Genomic DNA, 17,909 nt, shown 5'->3' with positions numbered 1-17,909 from the left:
AACTCCAATCAACAGACTAAGATTCCACAACTTTTGCCTGTTCCTGATGGAATAGGTGTGTGTGGAGGGGCTCCAAATGTAAGAGTTTCCTTTAAGTTCCTTAACTTTAGCTTCTGTCCCTAGTCTGAATATGTCTCAGCAGATTTCCACTCACCTGACAGTCACCACCCAGGAACCAGAATCAGACAACAAACCACACCAAAAGTGATCTACAGCACCCAAGCCCCAGGCAGTCCTACAAAAGTGGAGAGCCTGGGCTTGCTAGGTGATATGCTCCAGTCCAGCTGCCGTGATTGCTTCCTGTCTTTTACCTTGATCAGGAAATCAGATGCTTCTGATGAGTGCCCCATTTCCTGAATGAATCCCCTCCCAGGCTTTGATTAACATTCCAGCCTTCCTGGGCCCCTACAATGGCATCCTAATTTCAGTTGAGGCCCATTTACAAAATCATCTATGCCACCCCTTATCCTCAACAAAAGACTGAAAAGGTTCAGTCCAACGGAAACTCTCTGTCAAGGAAGACAAATGGCTACTTGGAGTGCCTACCCAACAAACCAGGCTGGCTCATACTGACCTCCAGGCTCCCTTGATTGAAAAAAAAAAAAAAAAAAAAAAAAAAAGGTACCTGTAAAAACCAACTAGATCAAGATCCATCAGCAGGTTGATCCATTAGCTGAAGCAGTTTTGCAACATGATAGAGCACTCACCATACTCTGTGCAGAACAAGGTTGTGATTGTTTGGCTCTAAGAGAAAACGTTGTTCTATGCAAACCACTCAGCAATCATTAGAGATTCCTGTACTCTCAGGAAAACAAAAACAAAAACAAGCAAACAAACAAACCCCGTACACTGCAGACAGAAAAATGACCCAGAACAGGGGAAGCCCATGGTTGCCATTCTCATTTCCTTGTTTTTCCGGGTGATAACTCTGTCTTCAGCTATTGCAGAACACCAGACACTTCTGTTTCTGCTGATCATCGCTGGCTTGTCCATCGAAAATGTCTTAACTAGATACAGAAATTTTGTTCTGGGTGCCAGTATACTGATGTTTATTAAATCCCAGTGTGAACAGGTTTTAGGCCCACCGAGAGCCCAATTACTGGAGAGACATATGAAGGTAGCTTGGATATGGATTGCCACAAACAGAAGAGGTTTATTCAGGCCAGTGAGTGATGGGGCTGCTTTGCAAGTCATCAGGGAACAGCCCCAAGAGACAAAGGCATGCGGTTTTTAAAGAAAAAAGCAAGGGAGGCGTGGGGGTTCCAAGCTTGGCAGTACAGGATTGGGTGAATGGGGTTATGGGGTAGTTGACTTTTAATATCATTGGTTCATTTTAGGCACCCACGTCCAGTCAGGCCTGCCCCCGACATCTGGTGGATATCTGATCTTGAAGTTACACCCAGAATGTCCTGGATGGGCGAGCTGTGGCCATCCGGACCAGTTGCAGGCACCCTATCTCATACTGCAGGCATGGACATTCTTCTGCAGCAGGGTGGGTCTTGTCCCCATTCACCCCCTTCTCCTTTTGTCTGTGTCCTTCTGCTTTCTGAAAAACTACCGGGAGAACTTAGTTTAATTAATATGGGGTTTAGAATTCATAAAGAAACCTGTAAAGCTAGCCTGTTCCTTTCACAGATATGCACCACAGCGTCAAGGATTTGACTCAGGATACAACTTAAGTAGGGGATGGAAGTGATGGCGAACATTATATTTAAAGTTACTGTGCTTAAGAGAACTATCAAAGAAAAAGCGTGTCTAGCCTGTAAGTCCTACTTGTCCAAGGACAGAGGATGTCTCAGAATGCTAGGCGTTGTTCTTATGATTGCCTGGTCTTGTTCATGGAGGAATCAGACAGTTTGTGGTCACTCCTGTGAACAAGCTTGCTTGCCCTTGACTGCACCTAGATGGAGGTGTCTGAGGATATGCAGGCAGGAAGTCTGCCAGTGTTCCTGCCTCTAGGTACACAAGGCCAGGATGGACACAGTCTGTTGGCATGCCCGGCCTCACCCGCTGGGGCTCCTGCTCGACAGGACCTGCAAACCAGGACCCAACAGACACCTGGCTGCTCTTAGCTTGCTTTTGTCTGTTGTTTTGTTTGTTTGTTTGCTTGTTTATTTGTTTTTCACATCAAAGAAAAAAATGATACAAATATCTTCCAATATTTTGCCCATTTTTTTCCACCAGGCATTGGTTTTTTTGTACTGAGACTACATTTTGCAATGTTCGTGTATATGACTCGCAAACATTTCCTTTCAAACTGCTGCTGTTGATATTTTTTTCAGAGATTTTTTTTTGGAGTCATATATGGAAACTTATCATCAATCCTCAAGGTAATGGAGATCATTTTCTATGGTTTCTTTTAAACACTTTATAATAATTTTATGTTTAATCTACAGTCCTTTTCAAGGTAACTTTTCATAGGCTGCAAAAAGTGTAACTATTTTGCTCATGGATATCTAATTATTCCAACACCATTTCTTGAAAAAATTTACCTTTTCTTTATTGTTTTTGCACCAGTGTCAAAAACCAACTAACTGTTCACTTGCACATCGACATTAAGATGTTCTGTTGAATGCTTGGGCTCACTGACAACACAGTGCCTTGGTCGCTGTGGCTTTATTCTGTCTGGAGTACTGTGCCTCCTCCATATTTCTTTCACTTTTCCAGACTGTTGTCATTCTTGTGCTTCCCTCATGTGCTTTTACTTGTCCGTGTTTCTAAAGCCTCAAGATTCATTATCTATTTGGATTTACTGAATTCCATCAATAATTTAGGGAATAATTGTTACCTCAAGCACATGTTCTCTGATGAATGCATGTGCTATATGTCCTCAGCAATTTGGGTCTTTCCTTTTCATTTTATTCTCATTGTATTTTATCATAAAGATTCTCCTGCATGCTTCTATGGACTTAAGTTAATTCCCATTTTTGGAACTATAGTAAGATGGAAACTTTATTTTCTTTGGCAACTCTACATTGCCAGGCTGTAGGAAAATGACATGCTGTTTTCCACAGTGGCTCTCTCTGAAAGTATTAGGGGAATGATTTGACATTGTGTCACATGAGGTACAGTTCAAAGAACCGGAAATGTTGTCACACTAGTAGAAGACCTGGGCAAACAAGACAAAGTGTATGAGCTAGGAGTGCCAAACATTGGTGACATTTTGGTAGGGATCAGAAGTGAAACTTACCCTGCCCACTATGAAATTATAGAACTAAGCCCTAAGTCTAGATGTTGATTAATAAGAGGGAAGTTTAGTCAGAAGCCCCAGAATACAGACATAGAAATCAAGCTGCATCACCAACCTGGGAGTTTTCAAACTGTTATCTTTTAAAGCAGGGAGTCAAAAATAAATAAACAGCTGACAGAGGAAGGTGAGTCCTGGTGCAGTGTGGTGTGAAAGTGAATTAGTGCTCAGAGATCCCAACTGTCCTACTCCTATTGTGTGAGAACACAGCACACAGATAAATATTGCTTCTAGAGTTCAAGGTTGGGCTTCTCCAGACATACACAGCCGAGCTGCAGTTAAGACTGAGTGCAGGGTAGCACAGCCCTCTTTGTTATGAAAGGAGCAGAAATTTTCATGGAAATGCTCTGCTAGTGCTAATTCTCATCTTGACCTGCCTGAGCGAGCTCAAGCCACGGACCGGCAAGAGATCACACAGGCCCCTACCTTTGCAAGTTTGATTCCAAAATGTCTTTCTTCTAGAATGGAGGCAAGGCCAGGCACATTTTGAGGTTCATCAAAACAAGATTAAACTGTTTTGTTTGTAATGAAATGAGTTGATTAGTTAAAAAAAAAGAAAAAAAAGGAAAAAAAAAGCTGTTTCTTTTTATTTATTCACTTTCCTGCCAATTGTAGCCCCCTTCCCCCTCTCCTCCTGATCCCACCCCCTCATTCTTTCCCTTGACCCCCTCCCCTTCTCCTTACAAACTGGGAGCCCCCACCATCACCAACCCACGCCAGCATATCAAGTCGCCTTAGGGCCGCATGCATGCCCTATCAACAGAACTGACAGTGCCATGTGCCCTTTGGCATCCACATCACTGTGGCAGTGTACACGTCTCCCAGAGCGAGGAACAGTGCTATTTGTCTGGGTTTAGCCCGGTGTGGCACGTGGAAGACATTAATACAGCCAACCATGATGAAGGAGGAGGTCACTCGCACATCAGAGAGCAGGAAGAGTAGGGAGGGGACAAGCCTCAGTGCACAGCTGATGGGGCCAACAAGAGAAATCTTTCTTTTTATCATTTTTATTCCATTTGTTCCCTCAGTTGGAGTGACCTAGAAACAGCTTGTTCATAAAAGATTAGCCACATTTACGCACACAGATCTCTTTAATAACAAACCCAGAATTTTCTTTGTAACATTCTGATTTTTTAACTCAGAACAAGCATCACAAATTCACTGACACATAAGCACCCAACTTCTATAATCTATTTTTTAAAGAATTTGTTAGACTAGATCAGAAACCTCTAATACCATGGTCATATATTTTAAGAGTGTGCCTGCAGTGCCCTCTTCTGTTAACTATAGGTAAGTGCAGTTTCCCATCTACCTTTTAGAAGAAAAGTTATTTTGGCAAAAGTGTTCGACTGCAAAATTTTGCAAATTTTGGACAGTTTATTTCTACTGACTTCTTTTGTATTAATGACAGTTTACTCATTTTGTTCTACTGACTTCTTTTGTTGCTATGTTAAGAAGCTACAGCATGGAAGAAATGTATTACAAAGATTGAGTTCTTTTTCCAAAACCCGCAAGATTTATGATTTATAATAATGTTTCTCCAGGTTGACTATGTTACCATCTCCCAGGCATGGTTCCTGTTTGTAGGATGACCTATGCTAGTCAATATTAACCGGTACCTGCTCATGGTAGCCGTCAGGCACACACAGGGGTCATCTACAAGACAAAGGTGGCCACACACTGCATTTTGACAAAACCAAGTTTCTGTTTGCTCTCCCACATTGCTCAAACAAGTGATGAGGATGTAGGGTGCTAAATAACTACTTGCTGACTGCACATGTGTTTAAGAACATTCTCCAGATTCCAACAGTTTTCTAAAGAGAGATGCAAGTCTGTTTTACTGGACATGAGCCATGAGACCAAAAAACAAAACAAAACAAAACTTAATCAAAGCAATTTTAGATGGCCACAGATCAGACCAAACAACAGGACAAGTACATAAGATTCTTCTGTGGGGATGGAAAAAATGTTAATAACTAATTAACATTGCTCTGGTACTAATAATAGGGGATTAATAACACCACGGGTACTGAAAAATAGAATGTATGGTATCATGAATTTTAGATGTTCTCTGGGTCAAAATACCAGTAATTTTATAAAGAGGATAAGTAAAAACATTTTGTAATGTATGATTTAAATTTAGGCTAAAGAGCCTTTCTACTCTTATCAACATTTATAAAAGTTTTTGTGCTACTAAAACTGCCCAGGTTTCTCAGAAATCACAATAGAAATTAACTAAGTTCACATGAAAAAAAAATAAAAAATGAAACAAAAAGATCCAATATGCATATAAATAAAGAGTTTAATGAAAGACATTAGAACATCCAGGCTGGAGAAAAGGCTCGATCAGTAAAGTGCTTGCAAAGAAGAACAAGGTCCAAAGGTCCCAGTTCTGTCCCAGGACACAGTAATCCCAGGGATGGAAAGGCAGAGGCAGGAAGATCCCCAAGGTCCCTTGGTATCTGTCCTGTCTAGTCTTTTGTTAACATGAGCTAGAGTCATCTCAAAGGAGGGAGCCTCAATTGATCCATAAGATACAGTTGTAGGTCATATTCTTCATTAGTGATTGATGAGGAAGGGCCCAGCCCATCCTGAGTGGTGCCATCCCTGGGCTGATGGTCCTAGTTCTATAAGAAAGCAGGCTGAGCAAGCCATGAGGAGCAAGCCAGTAAGCAACACCCCTCCATGGCCTCTGCATCAGCTCCTGCCTCCAGGTCCGTCCCTTCCTTGCTTGAGTTCCCGTCCTGACTTCCTTCAGTGATATGTAAGTCAAATAAACCTTTTCCTCCCTGACTTTCTTGTTGGTCACAGTGTTTCATTGTAGTAATAGCAGCCCTAACTAAGACAAGTTGGTACCAGGATTGTAGGGTGTTGCTGTGAGACTGAGCTGACCGTGATGTTTTGGGAGGTTTGCAGAAGGACTTAAAACTTTGGATGAAAAAACCATTGAGTGTTGACAGCTTAGTGGGCAGCTGGTGGAGCTTGGAAGATAAGGATGTTGAGAGTGGCGCTGACAATAGAGGCCTGGCTTGTCAAGTTTCAGAGGAAAGCAAAGACTCTGCTGGGCTATTTGTGTGAGGAATCTGTGGTGTCTGTACAGCTGGAGCTGAAGAATCAGCTGTGATTAACAAAAGGCCAGCACCGTTGAAGACAAAGCTTTTTGTGACTGAGACAATCAGTGCTGGTCAGCCTCAGCTGAGGAACTAGCAGTGCTTAAGAGCCCAGCATCATTAACGTAAACCCTTCTGGAAAGTGTTTTCTCGGAGTCAACACACAGGTGCTGTGTTCCAGAGGTGGCCAAGGCTGTTGGCAACAGAACTTGGTAGTGTACGAGTCACCCAGGTGGTACTGGTTTTGAAGGCATGAAGGAGTGTGGAGATCAGCTGAGACTTGGCTCTGTGAGAAGCCAGGAGAGGCCACTGCTGAAGGTGCAGCCTCAGCAGCAGTTGAAGACCCAGGATTAAAGGGACCATGCAGAGAGCCTCTGAGAGGCTATTGGGGAAGTCCATCCCAGTTGCAGTGACATAAGATGACCACCAAGAAGAGCAACAGCAATGGAATAGAGCCTTCTGGAGCTTAGAATACAAGCTGTGTGTGCTGCAGGGGGTGGGGCTGGAGAAGTGACCCAAGACCCTTGGAGGAGTCCAGAAGATCATCTGCAAATATTAAAGAAACACACAAAAGAGAAACATGAACACAGTGTACAAATGTGGGGCAAAGCAGCCATTGGTAAGTCAGTGTAAGAGGAAAAGCATGAGAAGACAGTGTAAAGTGTATCCTGTCCTGGTATGGAATTTGCTAGATTGTGTATTTCCTTTAACGAAGTCAGTTTCAGGGAGTCTGTTCTTAAGGCAATGTAGGTTTTCTGTACTGTGTTCCTTGCTCTCTTCTGAGTCTTGCTCACTAAATGAACTGTGAGCATCTGAATTATTCTGCAGTCTGTTTCAGGCAATCTAAAGTAGACTTTGCTTATAAAAATAAAAATAAAGTTACTCTTCAGAGTTCTTCCAGCCACCCCCATTTCCCAGTTTCCAAGCCCCTTCCACATATAACTGTTTGTTACAGTGGCACCTCCCTTCCAGGTGTTCTACCCACATAGTACAGTTTGCTGAGGCTGCTGTAGCGAACTGCCAATGGAGCCATTGAGAACGTTTCAGCTTCTGCCTTCCTCAAGGCGGGAGTGTCTGTGTCTCTGGAAGGCTCTGCACCTCAGCAGCTAGGTCACATTGAGACACTCTGCTGTGTAAGACAATAGTCAAAGGATCTAGAGATTAGGGTATGACCTGGAGAAGCGGGGCATTATTTAGCCTGACACATTTGGATGTTTTATACAATGGCCCACATTTTCATACTGGTTGTTAGTGTGGCTTTAAGAGCATGGCATAATGGAAATGGACCAAAGAATATCTTTCAAAATAACTGACAAGGGGTTCTCAGAGGTTGTAGGCCTGCATATTAATGTTACCTCATGTAACAAAACAAAGCATCATGGTTGCCCTTAGGAGACAGGATGAAGTGTCTGTCAGCTTGCAGATGGGATCATGCCATCAAGGATGTCTGAGCAAATGGGGAGGTGATATCTATCCCCTTGACACACTAAATGCTTTGGTGTACTTGTAGCTTCAGCGCAAGACAATTAGTCTCTCCAGTCACGATATTAAATTAATTCTAATAATGATGGTATTTTAGTTTATAATATACATTTTGCTTCAGAATATGATGGGTAGCCAGGGTTCAGGAACATTTGGGGTTCCTCGGTATAAGTACAATGTCCTGTCATCTTTACAACTACAGCCACTGAAGTCTGCCCCGCATACAGTAAGCTGCCACACATGATCGAGGATTGTCTCGGTCACTGCCTGCAACCGACCATGGAGAGAAACGTCTCAGCTCAGAGTAAAAAGAGAAAAGAATAAAACATACATTTTCCTAACATTCTAAAATGGATGAGACAGCAGATGTGTCTGGTTTTGTTCTTTGACTACCAGGTTTGTATCTGTGGGAACATGTTTTCGAAGGCACTCTTGATCCCCCAGACGTGACTGCGCAATGGAGGGAAGGACAGTTGATTGTAGGAAGAACACAGTACAGGTACTATTAGACAACACTGACCTTGCCTGCCGCGTGACGCCTCATGGACCTACTGGAGGGAATATACTCTCATAAGTATGCTCTATATTTTATCATATAGTATGCACAGTATATTTATACTTCTATAAACCTATTTTATATTTTTATGCTTCAGCTTGGGAAGAAAACAGAAATCAATCCTGGGAATGAATAAATAAATAAATAGGTCCAGCTTACACTTTAGTAAACGTTTGCTTATTGAATTAGACATTTCAAGGTAATTTTGGAGGGAAAGCTGGAGACCTGCCTCAGTGGCAGATGAGTTGCCTGGCATGTGCCAGGCCCCGGGGTCAGTCCCCAGTGCAGAGAAGATTGAAACTAAAAGTCTGTAAATAAATCCTGGGGAGTCTTATTTCTATTTTGGTTTTAGCTAATGATATGGAAAACTTCATGTTCCGCATTTCATACACTTTACTGGTAAATGAACACAATGTTCTATGCCTTAGAGGACGAAAGTAAACATTACTTTCATGATTTTCTTTTCGTTCATAGTTAGGTTAACCTGGAAATACCCAGAGTCCAACTGTTACTTATTAAAACATTTTTATGTCATATCTACTATGATTTACGTAATTATGTAGGCTCCTTTTTTTTCCAAAATTCAAAACTGTTTCTGTTTTGATTTTTAGATTCTAAAAAACCAGTGCAATGCCAAGACTTTTAAGGATTTTACTTTTATTTAACTTACATATCACTGTATAATTTCTTAATTTTCAAATAGAATTAAGGTGATTTTAATTAGAAAAAACTTAGTTTTATCATGAAGGTACTGTTTCCAGTTGGCTTTTAACGGAAATAAATATTAGTTGTTTTTACATGTTTACTTCATTTTTGTTATTGTTGTTGTTTCAAGACAGTGTTTTTTTGTGTAGCCTTGGCTGCCCTGGACTTGCTTTGTAGACCAGGCTGGCCTCAAACTCACAACAATCTGCCTGCCTCTGCCTCCTCAGTTTTGGGATTACAGGTGTACATCACTGAACCCGGCTTGTCCCGGTTTGTCTTCAATTAAATATTTTATATAATGTTAGTACATGAGGACATGAATACATGTTAGATCATGAATACATGATCCAATCCAACCTGCATTCCCTCCCCTCCAGTTCCTTCTCTGTACAACCCATCACTTCTCCCTTCAACCTTATGTTCACATGTGTGCCCACATACACACCTCGGCAGCCTGCAGCTATCAGCTGGTTTTGAGAACAGGTTTATGTGGAAGCTCATTGATTAGGCTAGGCTGTCTGGACAGTGAGCACCAGGGATCTGCCTCTCCATCACGACATCAGCCTTTCATCTTAGTTCAAGAATTGTCCTTAGGTCCTCATGCTCACGGCACAAGCACTTTGCCAACCCAGCTAGCTCCCTAGCCTGTCATTGCTGACTCTCTCAAAGGAATCATGCATGCAGTGTAAACAAGTATTTAGCCTCATTGTTCTAATCTCATTGTAGGTTGTGTATACTCCTAAGCTTCATACTAGTTAGATTTCACTGCTTGAAAGAGTAAGTGGATCTTAGTGGCATGAAGGCTGTCATAGAATGTGCAACACCTTGGGTTCAATGGCCAGTACAAAAAAAAAAAAGTGAATGTCTATTGCATGCATAAATTGCTTTCTGTGTTTGTAGTTGAGCTGTGAACATGTCAGTGGACTAACTTTGCAGAGACGTTTCTGGAATTCAACTAGTCTATAGAATGGAATATGTGAGACTCTCATTTCTTCCCTGAAGGCACAGTCATGCCTGTCACCCTAAGCTTATGATTACTTGGTATTACCACAGTGATAGAAAACATTGTTAACTACCACGAAGAAAGTCTAAGCCCAGTTTTCCTTTCTGAGGTTTGTACGCAAGATTTTACAATCATGGAAGAAACCTTGTTCTTTCCTCTTAGAGAACTTTGTAGTCAAGTTCTGTGACACACTTTTAAAATACCTTATTAAAAAATGAATAGTAGTAGATAATGTATGCAAAGTGAATGAAGTCTCATGGAATCGCAAGTTGTAGTCTCAGTCAAGTTACACTTAAGCTAACTTAAGTGAGTTTCAAAACTCTACTGTTTGCACAGTTACTTCGGACTGAAATGATTCCTTGGGCTCGCTATATGGAAGTGCTTACTCTGAAGACATTTTTCAGTTGAAGCAAGCGGTAGAAAAATATATTGAACATTGTAAGTTCTGATGCTTACACATATGCTGAGTAACCCACAAGAGCAAATTAGAATTCTGTACATGATTATTTTCAGTTAATGGATTTTCAGTAATAACCTTAGATAATTAGAACACAAAGAACACAACACTCATTCTGTACATTATACTACTCATACACAAGCCTTATTTTTATAATGTTAGTGTATTTTCGTGTTTTAAGCTAAGGGTTGGAAATACAGCTCAGTTAGTAGCACTCTCACTGAACATGCGCACATCTGCGCTTGGTTCCCAGCGCCACATGGACAGGGAGTGGGGCGCACATTCTTATTCCTAGCACACTGAGAGTGAGGGCATCTGTAATTCTCTCCCTTAACTAGATGCGCAGGCATCTATACCCCTTCTCTCTCGAGCCTTCCCTCACCCTGAGCTCTCTGGGAGGTGATCTCCCTACTCCAGGATGTTCTGTGCATTCCATCCTTCTCTTCTCAGACCATGTTCTGTCAGGTGCTGCCTCTCTCTCCTTCATTTTCCTCCCCCACTACATTCTGTTGATCCTCATCTGGAATTTCAGAATGGTTGTCCCCACTCACTGTTTTCACTTCCCAACTGCTCATTCCCTTGCACTTTGACTCCCAAAGTTCAGAACAATTCGGCGGCAGTGATTGCTTGGGGCAGCAGATGACAGTGTGAGTTTTGGAGCATGTCTATTCCTTTTATGAAGACTCTTAAAAATATATTGCAAAGAAGAAAATACAACATTCTCCAACTTGCTAACCATTCAGACTTAATATATCTCAGCTGTCAGGAATTCTCTATGTTTAACTTTCCTCCTAACAGAATAGTTTCCAATAAAACCTTTTCTTTGTTTCTTACTCTTTTTATTCTTCACTAAAGAATTGCTATTAGGAACTTAATGTATAATCTCACTCAGATTTTTATATTTCTACTGATGGAAGATATATAAGTATTTTTCAATACTTATTTTTATGTACTTTCATATTTACATAAAATTATCCTTTAAGGGCTGGTAAGATGACTTGCCAGGTAAAAGTGGTTGCCCTTAACTCAGACAACCTGAATTCAACCCCAAGGTCTGCATGGTGGAAGGAGAGAACCAACTCCTCCAAGTTGTCCTCTGGCTGTCACAAGCACGCCTTGGCACGCATGCACATAAATCCTTTTAATTATGCTCAGAATCTCCTGAAGCTTGATGCATTCCTTTACATTGTATCTTAATGCCTTGCCTTCAGTGAAGAAATGAGAGTCCACTCTCATATACTAGCTGAATTTCTACATCCAAAGCTTTCTATTATTCTGTCCCACTTGCTCAGAAGAACTTGCATTATACAAATTGCACTTCCAACAAGAATATTAATTAAATCTTATTCTAGATTTTATATAAAACGATTGAAATTTTCTTTGTTCAGTTTTGTTTATCTCTTGCTTGTGGTGTGTTGTTTTCAACAGCTTCATCACTGGCCCGGGTGTGGTTCCAGGGTACTTCTCCATAGAGGTGGACAATGTGGTCCTTGTGTTAAATGGAAGAGAAAAAGCAAAGATCTCCCATGCCACCCAGTGGTTACTTTATGCACAGAATTTAATGCAAACCCAGAAACTGCAGCATCTGGCTGTTGTCTTGCTTGGAAATGAATACTGTGACAATGACTGGATAATGCAGTTCCTCAAAAGAAATGGAGGCTTTGTGGACCTACTTTTCATAACATACGACAGCCCTTGGATTAATGGCACAGATGTTTTCCAGTGGCCTTTAGGTGTAGCAACGTAAGTACAAGATAAGAAAGGCAACCCTAGGGTGTTCTGAACAGAACAGGGAAGATGGTGTTTTATTTTATTTTATTTTTAAACTCATAATGTGAATTTGAATTTGTTTGGAATTTGCAAATTTGTTTGTAGATTTTATACAGACTTACATAATTAGTAATGTGCTTGACAATTTGGCATAATAGAATTTATGACTTTAGCCTCCCCATGTGCTATTAAGCAGAAATCCAAATCTAGTCAGTTATCTTTTCCTCTGATACACTGTTATATTTGATTATGAAATATTTGCATATTTGAAAGAAAGTGGTTGATTTAATGCATCACACATGAAGATGGTGTTTTAAATGGCAGTAGGTTCACTGGTGATGAGGCAGGCCTATCTTTCCTACCATCAAAAAGAGTGGCCTAGAGCCTCAGTGGCAATAGTAACTACTTTGTTGTATTTTACCATCTTCTGAGGAGAAATGAAGAGTACTTGTTTGTTCTAAAAATGGATATAGGATAAAAATTTAAGCTTAATAGTGCCCTGAAGAGAGGTTTAGCAGAGAATGAACAAAGACAGAGCCATAATTCTAGTTTAAACAAATACTGTTGTGGCAATATTTTTATATACTGTATAGACTTCCCTTGGGTTTGTGATTGGCTGACTTGATGTTAATCTCAACTGTAAAAGCAGAGGTTAATTAAATGATAGTTTAGGATCCTCAATATATAATCATCCTCCAGTTTAAAAAAAAAATGGAAAACATTTTTTAAACTTTCTGTGGATAGATTTTTAATAGTAAGAGATAGGCTCTCAGTAGTATATAAACTTTCTGAGGTCAGGAGTTTTCTTCCCAGATTTAAAATAGTTCTGTAGAAATGGGCTATAGAGGTGGCTGGGGCAGTTAAGAACAATTACTGCTCATATAGGAAACTCAGATTCAGTTCTAAGCACCCACATTCTGTGTCTCATAGCCATGTGTGATTACAGTTCCAAGGCTCTGAATCCCTGTTCTGAACTCTGTGGGTGCTTGGCTACACATGGAGACAAGCAGGCACACAAATATACTAATATACACATAAATTTAAAAAAAGTAAATTTTAAAATAATGCTTATACACAGTAGGTACTCACATATTTGTTGAGGAAATGAATCATCTCACTGATAGAATTAAATCCGACATTCGTTATTATGTCACTGGTTACCACCATGTCTGAATTCAGACTGCTTTAGCTGTACAAATGTCACTAGAGAAATGCCAGGGACAGGTATTCCCACCCCTATGTGGACAACATTCCAGGCGAACAGGTTTAGGCTGGGACCAGCCTTAAAATTTCAAAAACTTTGTAAGTACAGCCAACCTTCAGAAAAATCTATTTATTGAAAAGAGCCTGTATTTGTAGAAATGTTTATACTTTTTCCACATTGTATAACATCACCTACTCGCCTAATAGAAGACAGAAGCATAGTCATTTTGGTGTTGCCAACCTCACCCTGTTCCCGATGAGGAGACATTGGGTAGCATCCGGAAACCTTTTGGTTGTCTCAACTGAAGAGGGGGAATTATAACAACTGGTGTCAAGGGGGTAGAGCCCAGGAATGTTATTAAACATGGTGCAGTCTATGGCACTCTTTAAAACAAAAAGTTATTTGACCCAAAATGCCATAATAATCTTGTGTACAGGATAGACTACAGGCACACATTTATATGCAAACCAGTGCCCATGGAATGAGCCCCCTCTGTAGAATAACAGGTTTGTTGTAAGCAGTGATTAATATATCTTCTAGTAAACTGCTGATAGTCCTAACATCTGTATAACGAAATCACCACATAGAGACTGGCTTTATTTAGTTAACCTAGAACACAGTGCTGGGCAATAATTACTCCATCCTAAACATCCAAGCCCTCATAGTTTCCTAACATTTAGATTTCCCATGTTATACTTGCTTTTTGTGAAATATTATGTCCAGGCCATCTCCACGTAGTTCCAAGATCTCTCCTCCAGCTCTCTCTCCTAGCTCTCCTCTCCTCCCACTGCCCTCTGGCTCCTCCCCTCTTTCCTGTCCTCTGGCTCCTTTCAGCTCAATATTGTGTCTAATTTCTTTATTTTGGGATGTTTGCACACAGTTGAGACAGTATGCTTAAAATAAGTATCACAAGGCAATATCCAGATTGAAACCAGACAGATTGGGGGGGGGAATCAGCATTTGAATGAACAAGGGTAAGGTGTATACATTTCAAAAGAATGTTATACCAACACAGGTTTTATTCATTGTTTTATTCTTTGGAATTTTTTTGAAATTAACTCTTCAGAGATCATGATTATAACAGTATATTTTCTTTTTAGTGGACAAATTGGACTGTTTATGTCTATGGTGTACAATGTGCTTAGAAATCATTGTCCTTAACAGATGGCTTAACAAGCCAAGCTGAGGGGCATCCTACCATATAGTAATTCATTACTTGCTTTTATAGATACAGAAAGTTTCCCATGGTTGAAGCCAGCTGGTCGATGCTGCATGATGAGAGGCCCTACATATGTAATTTTTTAGGAACTGTCTATGAAAACTCATCAAGACAAGCACTAATGAACATTTTGAAACAAGATGGAAGTGATAAACTTTGTTGGGTTTCTGCAAGAGAGCAGTAATTTCAATGTTTGCATGGTTCCTTCCTGTTGCTCTCCAATCCGAATGTCACCTTGTGTACAAATAGGTTTCCAGAGAAACAGTGGTAACTGCTTATTCCAGCCTCCTGTCTAAAGGTACAGTAGTAACTAAAACTTAGGAAACTGACTTTTCTCCAGTCTTTCCCATTATAATCAGAAGCAAGTATTGATGGAGTAATGAAAGTCATTTTGCAATAATTTCTTTTGCTATTAAATAAACACATGGAGTATAAAGCTGAGTGGCCAGGGAATGGATGCCTAAAACATATGCTTCTAGATCTAGAAATTTATTTTTTAATTGTGACAGAAATTGCCTTCTAGATGGATATCACTAATTACTATGAATTTAATACAATTACTGTTAATGTAATTGTATTAAATTCATTTACTCTGAGTTATCAAACAACTGCCAAATGACAAAAACCATCTTACTCATAAAAACAGTGAAAACAAAACAAAAACATTGCCCTCATAGCACTTGTTGGAGGAGACAAGTAAAACAGTGTGTGTCAGGAGATGGTAATGACGTGTGAGAAGAGAATTAAAGACAAGAAGGCCACAGAGAGGACTGAGGTGGAGGGTAGAACATTTGTTTTCAGGTAGCGAAGGAGAGCACCAGGTGGAGGGCTATATTATATACAGGCCTGAAGAGGGCACAAGAGTCAGCAGGGTCCATTTAGAGAGGGGAGCCAAGGCAAAGGACATAAGGCAGGGGGGTGCTTACACAGCAGCTGAAGGGCTGGTGAGTGAGAGGTGGTATGAGAGAGCAAAGTCTTACTGGAGGACAAGCACTAATAAAATGGTTCTGGTTGAGCTGAGCTAGAGGTCAGGTAGTACCCTCTGTGCTCCTGCTGCTTCTAGACCATTCTGTCCTTCTGCACCCGGAACCCCAGTTCTCAGTCTCATGCCAGTGTGTGTAACTGGAACTCTGTAGCCCTGAGCCTTCACCTTCACCTTACCTCCCTGATTCCTTAAAGACTGGAGCTCCATTGCCCCTCTGGCTGACACCAGTCTTGTCTGAATTCTTGGTGACTTCTAAGTCTAGCCAATCCTTCTATCACCTTGGTATAAGGTTTCTTTCCTTTCTCCCCTTTATAGATCATAGGCTTCAATCAGCCATTTCCTGTTGTGGTCATTTAGGAAATGACCTAATTTCACATACCACAAGGTTTCTCCATGACTTGGAATTCTAGCATTTTTGTTGGTAATCATCCTATCTTGCCATTCCAACTCATTCTCTGTAATGGGACTCCACAGTTCAGCTGGAATTTACAACATGGTTTTTACTATGCCCAGATTGTTCTTCCTGTCCCTGTATCAACTTCTGAATTACACAGCTTAAATTCTACAGTCAACCAGCCCTGCATATATGTTCCCCTTTCTAATTCCCCCATCTAGCGAGCCCTACCTGTCTAGTCTCCCCTTCTGCCCACCCCATAGCCATACTCACGCAGCTGTGCATAAGTTTAGACAGTCTGAAAGCTGAAGAACCCATCACTCTTATATTTCCTAAAGTATTCCCCCTTCGTCCTCAAAGACTGCTTTATACCTTCTGTCCTAACCTCTTGACACCTCCTCAGTCTCCCTTTAGAGATTGGAGCTTATTTCACTAAGAGAATACAAATAGAAAAGAATGCCAGGCTCAGCTTCTGCATGTATGTGGCCTATATATTCATTCCATTCTCAAGACCACAGCCAGATTGATTGTTAAAATGTTTATTGCTTATGTCGTTCCCTCTTCAGAACACTACAGTTGAGTCTTCTGTAAGCAGACTTCATGGTTTTTGACTGCTCGCCTAAGTTCCCCTACTTCCACCTTGCTGGCCTCCCTACCAGTTCTTGGGGCTTCAGACTTTCTAGAAAATGTCCTGACTTAACTGAAAGACCTAATGCCCACCACTGGATAAAGCACAGCTGCATCAGAGTAAGACAAGAGGACACAACACTCCGGAAATACGATTGAATGAATACTACCCATTCGAAGATTGATCACTGGATATTTTTAAATATAAAGTAATAAAATGTTCAGATTATTTCCAAATGTTCAAAACAAAAAAAAAACTTTTTTTAGGTAGTCTTACGTAGCACAGGCTGGCCTCAAACTCGGTATTTAGCCCAGGATGATGTTAAACTCCTGATTCTTCCTATGCCTCCCAACTTGTAGAATTAGGGAATTATATACCCAGTTTATGGATAGATGATGATCAATACTAGGTCTGAGTTCTAGCAGCTGGGCTATACCCACACCCCCAAACATTAAAGAAGTTTTAAGAAATGTGTTTGGCCCAACATTTTCAATGCCTCTCATATTTATCATCTCTCTGATGTGTTCACATTTTTGATAAATGACATTAAAAGATTTGCTTCAAAAAAGATGCCATAGGAAAGTAAAACCTTACAGGGATTTCCTTGTTGTTTGTTTAATTTCCTAGGTGGTAGCCTCAGGAGACAAATGAAAGTCTTAAGAATTACCAAGATGCTTTGCTTCAGAGTGACCTCACTTTGTGTCCTGTAGGAGTGAACACAGAGTGTTACAGAATATATGAGGCCTGCTCGTTTGGCTCCATTCCTGTGGTAGAAGATGTGATGACAGCTGGCCACTGTGGAAACATGTCCAGTCACCACAGCGCTCCTCTGCAGTTACTCAAGGCCATGGGTGCCCCCTTTATCTTCATCAAGGACTGGAAGGAGCTTCCTGCCATTTTAGAAAAGGAGAAGACTAACTTTACAAGAAAAGATTCAAAGAAGAAAAATGTTACTTCACTGGTACCAATACTTCAAAACAGAACTAAAGTGGAAATTTACTAATATTTTAGAAAGCTCATTTTTTAATGAATGATAAAGGTTAATCATACCTAGCTGTAAGTGTGTGTTCCTAAGAGTGAATATGTACAGCACTTGATAAGGCGGCTCCATCAACTCAGTTTCACAGAAGGGACCAAATGTTCTCCTTT

General features: G+C 40.7%; 1 pseudogene; it reads left to right on the top strand.

Moving 5' to 3' along the window:
• The first annotated feature begins 1,695 nt into the window (after positions 1-1,695).
• LOC132648662 (ribitol-5-phosphate xylosyltransferase 1-like) lies at positions 1,696-17,804 on the top strand (annotated as a pseudogene).
• The last annotated feature ends 105 nt before the right edge of the window (positions 17,805-17,909 follow it).

This window comes from Meriones unguiculatus, chromosome 17 (genome assembly GCF_030254825.1).
Source record: "Meriones unguiculatus strain TT.TT164.6M chromosome 17, Bangor_MerUng_6.1, whole genome shotgun sequence".
In the NCBI taxonomy this organism is placed as follows: Eukaryota; Metazoa; Chordata; class Mammalia; order Rodentia; family Muridae; genus Meriones; species Meriones unguiculatus.
Note: the sequence above shows the minus strand (reverse complement) of the source record. Positions and strands in the feature narration are given on the sequence as shown.